Source organism: Rhinopithecus roxellana, chromosome 13, assembly GCF_007565055.1.
Source record: "Rhinopithecus roxellana isolate Shanxi Qingling chromosome 13, ASM756505v1, whole genome shotgun sequence".
In the NCBI taxonomy this organism is placed as follows: domain Eukaryota; kingdom Metazoa; phylum Chordata; class Mammalia; order Primates; family Cercopithecidae; genus Rhinopithecus; species Rhinopithecus roxellana.
Genome location: NC_044561.1, coordinates 6,840,295 through 6,853,159, shown reverse-complemented (window position 1 = coordinate 6,853,159; position 12,865 = coordinate 6,840,295). Strand labels below are relative to the sequence as shown.

Genomic DNA, 12,865 nt, shown 5'->3' with positions numbered 1-12,865 from the left:
TTTGGATGGGGACACAGCCAAACCATATCACAGGGTCTCTACATGTTGCCCAGGCTGGTCTTGAGCTCCTGGCCTCAAGCCTCAAGTGATCCTCCTGCCTCAGCCTCCTAAAGTACTGGGATTACAAGTGTAAGCCACCAAGCTCAGACTCGGTTCCCTTTTCCCTCCCTGCTGTGCCCTTCATTCCACGAGATTGAGATGAGACATGTGGCCCCCCAGGAGTGGTTTCTGTCCACCCTATCCCCACCTGCAGCGCCCTGCCCCAGACCCCCTGCCCCCCTGCAGCTCCCAACGATTCTTCCCATCAATGTACTGTCGTTACCAAAGGAAACCCGTTGTGCATCCCTTCACTCTTTCCTTTAGTTGTTCAACACGCCTTTGAGTTTGCTCCCTGCCAGGCTCCGTGCCAAAGGCTAGGGACGTCGGGATGCTGGCAGCCGTGGTCCTTGCCCTTGGGAAACTCGCTTCCATGGGTAAAGACAGAGATGGCTACAAAGGACTCTAATGGGTTCAAAAACCCATGTGTCATGAGAGAATTCTAAATGAAGCGCTACAGGAGATGAGGGCAGAGGGAGAGAGTTGTTTCCTCCTGGAAGGACTGAGGAAGGCTTTGGAGAGAAGGTACATGGTCTACAGGGGTAGAAGAGTTGCCAGGATCCAGCAGAGAACAGGAGGCAGAGGGATAGCTCACCAGCCGGAGGGTACTGCATAGGCAGTAGCACAGGAGTGGGAAAGGACTCCACACACCCAGACTAGTCAGCTGGGCTTTCGGACTGCAGTAGAGGGTGAAGACAGACATTGGAACCTGGTCCTGGAGGGCCTGAATGCAGGCTGCCAAAGTGGAGCTTTATTCTTAGGTAATGGGGAGCCATGGAATATCTTTGAGCAGAAGAATGACTTGATTATTGTCCTTCGACACGTCTAAAAAGCCAATGAAATCAAGTAGCTGCTAAGTGAGGCTACAGCGTGAAGCACGTCTCCTCTGTGGCCTTGGGCCTAGTCGTCTCAAGAAAGTCTGTTCCATTCTGTGGCAGTGTCTGCACCTACGTGTGCACGGTGAGGTCCTGGCCCAGCTCACAGCCCAAGGCTCCCATGATGACCCTCCTGTCCTCTCTTGGGGTTCAGCTGCACCCTTAATATTGGGGAAAGTATTCTGGGTGGGTTCTCTTTGTTGTCTCAAAGTATTTAATATATCTTATTGTGCATTTATACAATTAGTATAATTACATCTGATTACATAATTAGTGTAAACATATGCGATGACTTAAATAGATAGAACTTGCAACTACAGCATGTCCGGAGATAAAAAATCCTTATTAAAATTTATTTTAAAAGAGGACCAAGGCTGGGCGCGGTGGCTCACACCTGTATTCCCGGCACTTTGGGAGGCCGAGGTGGGCAGATCACTTGAGGTCAGGAGTTCAAGACCAGCGTGGTCAAATGGTGAAACCCCATCTCTACAAAAATACAAAAAATTAGCCAGACATGGTGCCACATACCTGTAATCCCAGCTACTTGGGAGGCTGAGGCAGGAGAATCACTTGAACCTGGGAGGCGGAGGTTGTGGTGACCGAATATGGCACCACTGCACTCCAGCCTGGGTGACAGAGCGAGACTCCATCTCATATACATACATACATACATACCAAGAAGAGCTGTGCTGCACAGACTGCTGGACCTTGAACCTGTCAATGAAGTGTCTGAGTTAGAGCCTGGAAGCCGGACAGCAGCACCTGTCCCTAGAAACGTCACGGGATGAGCCAGGGTCAGGCGGGTAGGGGTGTGGATTTTTGTGAACAGACATGGGTGGTGTTTGTGCAACTCCACTGTCACCGCATCTCTCCAGAAAGTGGCACTCGCCCTCAGCAGGGCACATGTGGGACGGCCAGCCCGAGGGTTGCTCAGAGCCACGCTGAATGGCAACAGAGGCTGCAGCAGAAGGGGACGTCGAGTCCAGCAGTGTTCCAGAGTGACCCGTGCACCATGGGGAGGAATATTTCAGTAGCTCTCGGACTCCACAAGGTCCATGCAGGGAACGGCAGAATGAGATAGGACCACCTAGGAGAGCGCTAGCTGCTGCCTGTCCGTGCTCAGCGTGCATCAGTTTCAGGCCTCACAGGAAGGGACTGTTGTTAGTCCGTGGTACCGATGGGGACGTGGAGGCCGAGAAGCACCGATCCTCCTCAGAGGTGGGAGCCACCCCCAGGCATCTGACTGCAGAGCCTGCGGTCTGTGCCGTGAAGCCTTGCCCCTGTGATGCCGCCTGTGCCTTTGGTCAGGCTGAGTGGAGGTCAGGTGTGGGGTCAGAACCGACTCCCTGGGACCCGAACTGCTCAGTCGTGAAGAGGCTGTACGGTACTTTGGATTCTCATCCTTCCCTGATTTTCCCACTTGCAGCTCACAGCTTTTCCTCCATATAAAGATTATGGGTGTGAAAAGGGCCACATTACCAGCCTTCCCAGGGGGCCACAAGGCTGGCCTCACCCAGAGCCCCTGCACTTCCCAGAGATTCCAGCAGGTCAGTGGATGGTGGGATTGTGTTCCTGGCCCTACATCCCTCTTTGCTCTGGCTGCTAGGGAGCTCACAGGCCAGTCTATGTCCCACCACCTCTAATAATTGTTAGGGCCTATGACATGACTTCACCTTACTTTCCTAGGTTTACTATCCTTTCTCCTTTCTTCCTTGTTTACTGTCTGTTTCAGCACGTTGTACAAATGCCCCACAAAGCCTTTTCCCGGAATCAGGATGGATATCAGTAATGACCGCTTACCTTTTAGCTGTGTTCCGCCCTTCCTGTGACCAAGGCCAAAACCTCCTGGAAGGACCTGCCCTTTTATGTGTGGCTGAGACTGCCCTGCTCATTCCTGAGGACACTTGCGCATCTGCTCTTCCAGGTCACAGCCAGGGAAGCCAAAGTCTCTCGTGACCCTAAGCCCAGGGCTCCCAGACCGTGCGCATCCCACGCCCCACTCCGCACCACGCACGTGCAGGACGCTGAACACGGCTGGGCTGTTCACCCCACACAAGCACACAGAGGTGGATCGTGTCCCCTTTAGGACTGGCAAACCACAGGCTCGGAGCGACTTGCCCAAGGTCGTAGCTGCAACTGAGCTTGAGCCAGCCAGGCCGCGACCTCACATCTCCAGCCTTTCTGTCATCCCTCAGATGCCTCCTGATTTCAGCCATAACAGAAAATGACACCTACAGCAATACACAGAGAGTGGGGACCCAGGAAGCAACTCAGAGTGGAGGTGGAGGCTGGGGGTGGGTGGGGCCACCGTCAGACTGAGGTTCCCCGGCTGCCAGGCTGCCCTGGGGTTTCTCACAGCGAGGGTGAGGTTGCGGCACGGATGTGCTTCCTAGCAGGCTCCTAGCATCTGCGATGCTCTATAACCCGTGACATGCGTGCACCCACAGGTGTCAAGGTGATGGACAGTGGAAGCTCAGGGATGTGAGGTGGCAGTGTCCACTGCAGGGCAGCAACCATCACCTCATGCTCATCACCACTGAGCCTCGCGACTGGCTCTGCTTCCCCTTGCTTCTCCCCCTGTCTTTACGGCAGCTGCACAGTAGACGGGGCAGGAATTACGAGGTTCATTTTACAGATGAGGAAGCTGAGGCTCAGAGCTAAACCACATGTACGATCACGGGGCTGCATGCTAAGTTCAGACAGAACCTGGGCTTCTGGCTCCCGACCCGGGGCGCTCTCTGCTCGCTCCTGTCCCAAGGCCTACAGCCTTCCTTAGGACAGAGCTGCAGCCCTCTGTGTGGCCACCTGTTCTGGCCTCAGCCGGCATCTGAATGAGTCTGGCTGCCCTCAGATCAGCACAGGCCCTGCAAAGGGCAGTCGGAGCAAGGTCTCAGCCCTGCAGCTCTCTGGGCAAGCCCTGTTCACACACACGTTTTGGCCCTGTGTCCGGCCCTCCTTCCTGTCTCATATCTGCCCAGGGCTACTGCAGTGGATCCCGGCCGGTCTCCCTGCCCCTGGTTGGCTTCCTCCCTGTCTATCCACCCAGCAAATGATCTTTCCAATATTCAGAAATAACTAAGTCACTCCCTCTCTTGAAATCCATCCAAGCACCCAGTCCATCAGGAAGACCCTGGGTTCTCACGTGAACGGACACCTCTGTTTCAACCCCAGATACAGTGGAGAGGGAGAGGATAATGATGGAGCTGAACGTTGCTGTGTCCCTAAAACATGGCAGCCAGGGACCCACACCCTTGGCTGCCGGGCTCCAGGTTCGGAGTTGAGCAAGGGTGACCCTGAGGGTGGGCAGCTCACACAGGGCAGTGAGTTCCAAGAATTCCTTGGGTAAGAGACGAGTGGACCAGGCTCCTCTGCTGGTCTGGGCCACGAGCGGACCTGGGGAGCTGGCCAGCACTGAGGCAATTGCAAACTTGCTGAAAGGGAAAGGTGGGTGTAAGGGAGAGAAAAAGAAAAACATTGTGCCCAGATGAGTCTTGACAGAATTCTCACATATACGAGATCTCACGCCAAGGGTGGTGATCAGTGAAATCAACATTTGGAACATGAATTTATTCCAGATGAAGTGAACTGTGCTAAACACTCTAGCAACAGCTTTTAAATAAGTGTGTTTAGGATGCACAAAGGAGTAATATCTAGAAATAAATAAGGAATAATGAAGCAGAAAAATCAAGGAAATAAAGCAAGATTAGATGAACATACAAATTCGAAAATCTGATTGAATTTCTTAAAAAGAAATTGAATTTTCTTAAAAAGAACAAAGGATATATAAAACTAAAAGAACTATTTTTTGAATTTCGTATACTTTTTCCCTTTCTGCCTCTGGTGTCCCTTACCATGAAAAGCATGGCAATGAGATGACATTTGAAAAGCTTACTAGACAGCAGGAACAGAGATAATTAGTGCTTTTGAACAGGACACCATGCATGGGGCACAGAGATGCAAATATGTGAAAGAAAAACTGTGCAGGAGCAGGCAGGGACAGAAAGCAAGTGGGGAAACCTTGCGTTCACCTCCTGGGGCTTTCAGCAGGAGGGAGTGGGTGTGGGGCAACGGGGCAGGTGGAGAAGCAAAGCTGAAGAATGTCCCACGATTGAAGAGCATCAGTTTGAGTTTTTAGATCAAAAGTAGACTCCATCTCTCAGGTGTGATTAATAAAACCAAATCTAGGAGGCTAGAAATTCATGTCAAAGAGAAAAATCATAAAAAACGACCAGGGCAAAAACAGCGGAATGACAGATGTGCTGGGGGCCTCCAGCAGCCTCAGCCAGACGACCACGGAGCAATAAATATCTGCAGACTGCCAAGGGAAAGTCGCTGCCAGCTCAGTATTTTATACCCAGTTAAGTTGTTTTTCAAGAGTAAGGGCAAAAGACATTTTGCACATAGGAAGACTAAGGGTTTTATCACCCACAGACCATCCTTAAAAGAACTGTGCTTTAGCCAGAAGATAGATGAAGCCAGAGACAGCCAGTGGGTGTAAGAAACAACTGAGTGTATAGACTGTTAAATTACAGGTAGATGTATTTAAGTGTAGACTGAAAAGAAAAATCCAGTTTTGGTTTACAAAGCAGATGAAAGGAAAATTATAGGCAACAAAAATTGGTTGGAGGTGATGTTTTGGAGGGAGAACATGCCAAGAGCAGTGTAATTTGGGGAAGAATAATAAAAATATTAACTCCATCCTTCATTAGAAGAGTGTATAGTTAGAAACATGTGCTCAAAACATTTAGGCTAATCAGTGAAAACAATGTAACGCCACCTATAATTTCTAAATCATCAGAGGAAAAAAGTGAATGTGGAGCTTTTTTTTTCCCCCCAAGAAGTAGGAAATGAAAAAATAAAAAGGATACACTGAAAATACAAATAAAGTGGAGGAAATAAGTCCAAATAACTCAGTAACCATAATACATGCAAATGAAATCTTCCTACTTTTAGAGAAATGAAAACAGGCTTAAAAACAACCCAATCCAGTTGTATGTTGCTTGTCAAAGGCATACCTAAATAAAAAAACACCAGAAAGGTCGAAAGGAATGAAAAAGACATGTTAATGTGAATAGCAAAGGTGGAACATCCATCAAGATAATTTAACAGTCACAAACGTACGTGCACCATAGCAGCATCGTTTGGGATATGTATTTGGTGCAAACGTATTGCACAATTACTTTGCACCAGCCTAATAGCAGAATTGTAAGGCAACAAATTTGACAAATCCACAGAACACAGTTTTGAACACATGTCTATCAGAATGAAGCCAGTCGATCCCACAGGGCAAAAAGACTTGGCTGAGCTTCCAGTAGGAACAGAGCAGCTACTTAGAACTGAGACTCTCCCTGCATCCCATATAAACTAATAGCAACAAGATTTTTTTTCTTCATTTTGCGGATTTCAGACATGAGCAGAGCATCAGCAGACTGGGCAAGAGGCGTTAGTGTCGTCAGAAGCAGCAGAGGTCAGGGCTGGGCAGCAAGCTGACGGTGCAGTGAGCAGTGACCAGGAGTGGTGTAGGAGACTCTAGGGAGGGCCAAGGAGCCACAGGCTGCAGAAGAAGTCAGTGGCATGTACCCCCTGAAGATCAGAAGTCCATCTTGAAGTGCAAAAGGAAGGAGAGTGTGTGAGCCGGCCTTAGCTTAGACAGGGCCGGGTCAGGCGAAAGCTGAGCCTGAGATAATATAGAATGTGCTGGAGGAGGGAGTGCTTGGTGTTGTCAGGTCTTAGAAAGTGCCAGGCAAAATATGCCTCCTGGAGGGATTGCACCTGCAATCTGTAAGGCATCCAGGATCAGGGAAGGTGGCAGAAACGCTCTTTGACCATGAGGGAGAGGCAGAGGAGGCGTGGTTAACCGGAGAATCCCACTGAGGGATGAAGAATGAAGTCAATTGCCTCAGCAGGAGAGGCAGAGCCTTTGAGTTGCTTTTAGAAGGCTAATGTAATCCCTTTCCCACCTGCTACAAATCTCCAGTGTAGGAAAATTCAGCTCATTTAGTTATGTTTAACAACAAAACATCAATATGAAGCTGCTATAAGCAAAAAATACAGGAAAGAGAAGCTATTTTTACCATAAGATAAAGAATACTAGGAAAAAAATTTTGATCTTCTGCTGTGATTATTTTTAAAAAAGAAACTTAATAAAGCAATCAGCACTAAGAAGGAACCTACACAGCTAAGATACACAGATTTATGGAAGAGATAGCTAAGTGGCTAAATTACTGGAGAGAATGAACCATGAGCTATAATTATTCACACAAAATAATAGTAAAACCACCCCAGAAATGGATGCATAGCTGAATGAACACAGAGGGCCATGGATACAGCAGAAGACATGGTAAGGGACACCAGAGGCAGAAGGGGGAAAAGTATATGAAATTCAAAAAATAGTTCTTTTAGTTTTATATATCCTTTGTTTAATTAGATTCTTCTTAAGAAATTTAGAACACCAATTTGTGAGGATAAATTCCATTCATCAGGGCAAACGCAGATCTCAGGTAGCCCTGGAGCTGAGGAATAAGTGTGATATTCGGTAAAATTTGTGAGTCCACAGCTTTTTGATGATCGATCTTGCACTGCCCTGTAATCTTCTCTGTTTCTGTGTCGAAGAGCTCACCTTCCTGGTATCTGGGGTTCTGCAGCTGCCGCTGCTTGAAGTAAGCGTTAGTAAGGTGTATTGGGATTTTCACATTGCTGATAAATTTTGGTTGAGGTGGCAATGGCAAATTCCCAGTGTGTCCTCAATTGAGGACTAGAGGCCCAGACACAAGTAGCAGCCACTGCCCAGCTCTGCAGGAAAACCCCCTGCTCTCTTGCTTCTGTGGCACCCAGTGAGGAGGATCAGAAGGTCCTGGGGTGATGCTGGCTTGCAGTTTTCTCCCATGATGACTGAAGGCTTTTTGCCATGACTCAATAGCTTCCAAGGCATATCTTCAGTAGGAGAATAGGCATTTTGTGAAGTTGAACCACACGGATACCACCGTTTTTGTCACCACCAACTGTTTGTAACAGTTGTAAGAACCTTCTCCTTTTTCTTTTCAACCTTGGATTTAGCGGCTGAGTACTTCCTCTTGTGCATGGCCTTTCTAGAATACATAGCAGATTGGGAATATCTGCCAATTCCTCTGACAAGGATGGGATTTCAACTTCAGTGGGGCTTCCCCCTTCTTAGGCTTTTTAGCTTTGAGGTTCCCCCTTTTCACCTTGCCACTAGCATCAGCCTTCTTGGCTTTGAGTTTCTTCTCCTTAGTATCCAACTTCTCACCGTCTTGCAAGACAGGAAAGAGAATAATGAGTTTTTAAGTTTCATAGTAAGTGAAACCTATGGGAGGTAAGCAAAGAAGATACAACACATGTATAATGGGAGACATCAAAGAAGGAAACCAGAATGACGAAGTCATGTCCATGATTTCCTGCAATGAGGTGAATTTGGCTGTCCTGTGGTTGGCATTGGCTCCTGTTTCCTGTTCATAACCTGTCCTCAAATGAGTGTGGGTGAAGGGGGACTCGGGGAGAGGAAGATGGTGTGAGGAAGCAGAGGCACCACATTCCCAGTGTTCTCCCAGCCCAGCCTTCCCAGGTTAGGCAAGTAGAACAGCTGCCAGCAGCTCAGGACATCCTAGAGTCCCTGCCACTGTCCAGTTGGTTAGACACAGAGTCCAAAGGTGATATTGGAACCAGGTGGCACCAGACTGCTGCCAGACTGGTACTGATTGGCCGAGCTGCTGGATGGTCCCAGAATTCCCAGTCAGGCAGCTCTGCAGCCCCCTCAGTCACTCCAGTGGTCTTCCATCTGTGTGAGTGCACACCTCACAGGATTGAATTTGACGGACCCCACTTTTCATGGTATGGTGATGCTTCACTTTTTGAAATACAATTCAAGGAAAATGTCCTGAACTTTTAAAAAGATTTATAATCTGCATCTTGAAAGGACACATTGGATCCCAGGGAAAGCTGATGTGTGCTCCCTGGGGAAAATGTGCAATGCTGAGACACACCCAGTGAAGTTACTGACTGTAGAGGGAAAGCAGTTAAGCTGGTGTCTGACTTTTCCACCACCACGTTCAATTCCAGGATACACTAGCGTAACATCTGCAAGACAAAGGAAAGAAAGAATGAGCCAGGGATTTCATATGCAGCCAAGCTGTCCAAGTTTTTAGGCTACAGATAAAAAGTTGTAAATCTAGCCGGGCTCAGTGACTCACACCTGTAATCCCAGCACTTGGGGAGGCCGAGGCAGGCGGATCACTTGAGGTCAGGAGTTTGAGACTAGTCTGGCCAACATGGTGAAACCCTGTCTCTAACAAAAATACAAAAATTACCCGGGTGTGGTGGTGGGTGCCTGTAATTCCAGCTACTCAGGAGGCTGAGGCAGGAGAATGGCTTGAACCTGGGAGGCAGAGGCTATAGTGAGCTGAGACTGCACCACTGCACTCCAGTGTGGGCGACAAAAAAACGTTGTAAATCTTTGGAGAACTCAGGAAATGTTCCGTGAGCCATTTATGAGAAACTGCTGGAGGCCCAAACCCAAGAAACCAAGAGACACGGGGAAACTTTGGTACCAGCGTTGCGGTGAGCATCAAATGTATTTAACTATGGGTGAGGATGTCAGAATAGAATTTAAATATGATGTGCTCCGATAATACATAAAAGATTCATTTAAGTAAAATTGAGAGAAGGAGGCAAAGAAGGTGGGAAGTGGAAAGAGTGCTCAGATTAGCTTATCTGTAGTAGTTGGGACTTGAAATGAATCAGAAAATACCCTTTAAAGCTGAAAAATTAAAAAACTATCTTTAACAACATAGAAGTAAAAATCAGAAAGGAGTAAACCATTTGAGATGATCTGGAAAACCCAAGAGAATTGCTGAAAAAGCTGCAGACAATAAGAGAATTTGGCATTGCAGCAGGGTGTAAAATTAATGTAAAAATATCACTAATCTTCACAGCAACACAGCAACCTGTTAGAAGCTTTATACACAACCCCATTTATGATTGCAGCAAAAAGATTAAATGCCAGGAATAAACATAATATGAATATTCAATATCTATTTGAGGAAAAATTTAAAACCCCTTAAGACAGAAGAAAAGAAGGAAAAGGAAGGAGAGGAGGAGGAGGAGAAGGAATGAGAGGAGGAGGAGGAGAAGAAAGGAGAAGGAAGAAAAGAGAAGAAGAAAGAGGGAGAGGCTGGGTGTGGTGGCTCACGCCTGTAATCCCAGCACTTTGGGAGGCCGAGGCAGGCAGATCACCTGAGGTCAGGAGTTTGAGACCAGCTTGGCCAACATGTTGAAACCCTGTCTCTGCTAAAAATACAAAAATTAGCCGGACTTGGTGGCAGGTACCTGTAATCCCAGCTACTTGGGAGCCTGAGGCAAGAGAATCACTTGAACCCAGGAGGTGGAAGTTGCAGTGAGCCAAGATTGTGCCATTGCACTCCAGGCTAAGTGACAAGAGCGAAGCTCCGTCTCAAAAACAGAAGAATAAGAACAGAGGGGCATGTCATAGCTTTAAGTAGAAAAACTTAACAATATGAAACTGTCATTATGCCCAAAGTTAATTTATAATTTTAACATTCCAGCAAATCCACCAACTGATTCCCTCATTCTCAGAACTCCCTAAGATGGTTTCTAAATTTCACATGAAAAAATAAGAAGAGCCAGGAAACTGAACAGGAAAAACAGTGAAGGGATATTCTAATCCTCCCGGCTATTAAAATAGACCCTAAAGCCTTGAGAACTGAACGTGTGGCAGGAGCTCCTGGAGAGGCAGATTTAAGGAACAAAATAGAAGACCCAGAAATAGACCCAAATAAATCTATGATAATTTAGTGTATGATTAAAGTGGCTCCTTAAGTCAGTGAAACATGGAAAGGTGGAATTTTCAGTAAGTGGTATTGGAACAAATGGTAGCCATACAGAAAGCAGTGAGCCCCCACTTCCCACCGTGCACACCAGGATCCCGTTCCAAATGGATCAAAAATTTAAATGTAAAAAGTGACACTATAGAGACTAAAATTATTTTATTACCTCAGCACCTCTAGCCAGGATCCAAAAAATAAAAACACTGCAAAAGAAAATATTGATAAATTGTATTACAATTTAATTTAAAATTTTAAAAATTAAAAATTGGTACATTTTAAAATTTTAACTACAATTTAAAAACTGATACTGTTTTAAAAAATTATGGAGATGAATGGCAATGAAATGAAAAAAAAGCCCAGCCTGTCCCAGCACTTTGGGAGGCCGAGATGGGTGGATCACAAGGTCAGGAGATCGAGACCATCCTGGCTAACATGGTGAAACCCCGTCTCTACTAAAAATACAAAAAACTAGCCGGGCGAGGTGGCTGAGGCAAGAGAATGGTGTAAACCCGGGAGGCGGAGCTTGCAGTGAGCTGAGATCCAGCCACTGCAGTCCAGCCTGGATGACAGAGCGAGACTCCCTCTCAAAAAAAAAAAAAAAAAAAAAAAGCTCAGCCTGAGTGGAGCCTGATTCCCAGCTCCTTACTGTCCATGGTGACTTATTCCCAACAAGTACAGTATGAGGGCGGGGGGCGGGCACAGAAACAGTGACTTTGAGTGGAGCTTGGCAGACACATTTCAGCCAGTGACCAGGGTCACCAGCAGTGATGAGACCAGTGGGTGGTCTGTGCCCTTGCTCTGATGTGATGAGAAGGTGTGTTACCTCTGTGGTCTCCCTCCCCAAACCCACCACCCCACTGCACTCATGAGGAAAATATCAGACAAATCCCAAGTGAGGGTGGTTCTGCAAAATACCTGACCGGTCCTCCTCAAGCTGTCCAGGTCATAAAAAAAAAAAAAAAAAAAAAAAAAAACCTGCTGAGAAACTCTCACAACCCAGAAAAGTGCAAGGAAGCATGGTTTCTAAATACCATGTGGGATCCTGGAACAGAAAAACGAAGGGCTGGGCACAGTGGCTCACACCTGTAATCCTAGCGCTTCCAGAGGCAGAGGTGGGAGGATTGCTTAAAGCCAAGAGTTTGAGACTAGCCTGGGCAACATAGCAAGACCTCATCTCTACAAAAAATTTAAAAATTAGCTGGGTGTGGTGGCGTGCACCTGTAGTCTTAGCTACTTGGGAGGCTGAGGCAGGAGAATTGCTTAAGCCCAGGAGTTTGAGGCTGCAGTGAGCCACTGCACTCCAGCCTGGTTGACAGAGTGATACCCTGTCTCTAAAAAACAAACAAGACTAAAGAAATCCAAATAAAATATGGGTTTTAGCTGATAATAATGTACTGATGTTGGCTCTTTAGTTGTGATGAACTGGGCGTGGGTATACAGGAACTCTCAGGAATGAGTCTTGCAACTTCCCTGTAAATCTGAAACTACAATAAATAAGCCAGTCCCATAAATAAAAGATAAATGGGAAAAATATATTGCAAGTCATATCCCAGACAAGGAAATACTGAGTCACGGGTTCATCAAATACGAGCACCTACTCTGTGGCTGGCCCTGAGTGAGGCTCTGGGGTTAGTCCTCTTACAGCATGGTGGCCGCAGAACTCCTGGCAGGCTCTCTTTCGAGGCCAGCAAGAGAGCCTCATTCCAGTCACCAACAGGGATCTTATGTAACATAAATGCCACAGGAGTGGTTCTAGCACCTCTTCGCCCTGTGATGTTACCTAATTCCATGGTATTTTCAGTCCTGCCCACACTCAAGGCAGGGAATGATAATGGGGTGGCTACACTGCAGGGTAGGGCCTCAGGGGCCATTCTGAATTTCTACCTTTCACCACCGAAGAATGTCCAATGAAAAAAAAAATGCCCTAGTGAGCTCTGTAGACAATACAGCATCATGACCTTTTCACAAGTCAAAAACAGGTAAGGGTTGGGCATGGTGGCTCAGGTCTGTAATCCTAGCACTTTGGGAGGCTGG

At 47.1% G+C, this 12,865-nt stretch overlaps 1 protein-coding gene across 2 annotated transcripts in view; it reads left to right on the top strand.

The window, feature by feature from the left end:
• PHF21B (PHD finger protein 21B) overlaps window positions 1–12,865 on the top strand; it is a 133,808-nt gene that overhangs the window by 103,197 nt on the left and 17,746 nt on the right. The window lies entirely within an intron of this gene.